This window comes from Nothoprocta perdicaria, unplaced genomic scaffold (genome assembly GCF_003342845.1).
Source record: "Nothoprocta perdicaria isolate Ctin4 unplaced genomic scaffold, notPer1 scaffold_220, whole genome shotgun sequence".
Classification (NCBI taxonomy): domain Eukaryota; kingdom Metazoa; phylum Chordata; class Aves; order Tinamiformes; family Tinamidae; genus Nothoprocta; species Nothoprocta perdicaria.
Genome location: NW_020455416.1, coordinates 796,088 through 797,405, shown reverse-complemented (window position 1 = coordinate 797,405; position 1,318 = coordinate 796,088).

Below are 1,318 nucleotides of genomic sequence, written 5' to 3'. Positions count from 1 at the left end.
GTTATTTTGCAAATGTGAGCAGGCTTTATTTGTAATAAAGACAGCCATCATATTAAGTAGAAAAGTTGGGGAAAAAAAAAAAAAAAAAAAAAAAAAAAGCAAGAACATGTGAGCATAGCTAAGCCAGAGCTGAACAACAGCGGCATAAAAATCAATATGGGTAATGACTGACTAACAAGTATATAGCACTCTATTTTCCAGTCAATAAAATATTGATCTTTTGCTCTATACGGTGTTCATTTTTACTTTTCAGTCCCTTCTATCATAGCAGCTTTTATTGGAATTTGGAGTTTGATTGGTTTATACCTTTTCATTTTATCCCAACTACTTCCTTTACTATTCTCATACAGCTAACACTCTTAGTAAGGCTCTTAGTAAGACTTAGATTCCCAAAGATAGCAATAAGTTGTACCACCTATAAAAAAAAGATTTTTTGTGGTCCAGTTAAGCATACTGCTCTAAAAATATGCACTGAGTTATTAGAAACCAACCCATGATTAAATGACAAATGACTTTGATTTTTAAAATCAAAATGATGAATCACCAGAAGCATCCATAGCTGTGGGGGGCACATTTCATTTTTGTTGCATGAAATAATATTCAGTAAGTTGCAGGAATGTGGTTTGGGCCCTTTTTTCAATCTTGCCCAAATACCATTCTGGTTTAATTACAAACTGATGCAAGAAGTAGAAGGCAAAATCCTAAGACATGACATAGCCCCAGAGCAGACTCCTGATCACGATAATCCCATCCTTCCAGTCTTAACATTTAGCGAAATTAGATTCTGGTCTGACTCATCAACTAATTATAGTTTTAGGAAAACTGACTGAATTATTTACTTCTACATTAAATGCACTAGAGTCAGATCTGAAACTGAGCATTTTCACTTCAGAGTAATAGTATGAAATAAATGTAATTGTTATACATAGCTTGAATAAAAAGTTGTATGAGATATCAGGTTGCGCTTTTCTTGTCTCTATCAGCAGCTCTTGATATCTAGACATAAAGACAATAATACTCTCTATCATTTCGGTCACCTTTGCTTGTGATAGATGAAATGCAACTTAATAGGAACAGAAAAACACTACAAGCATTAAGTGGAGGAATGTAGGTCGTGGAGAGAGTAATATAATTGCTATATGCCAAAAGACTGGGTTTGGCTTAGGAGCAAAAGAAAGTAAATTTCTCATGAACAAAAACTCTATACGAGAAGACTGACCCTCTTCAGAACTACAAAGGGAACAACTCTGCAGTAAGTCTCACAGTGATACTCCATAGGTTTATTAAATGGAATATATTTCCATTTAATTCAATGAGA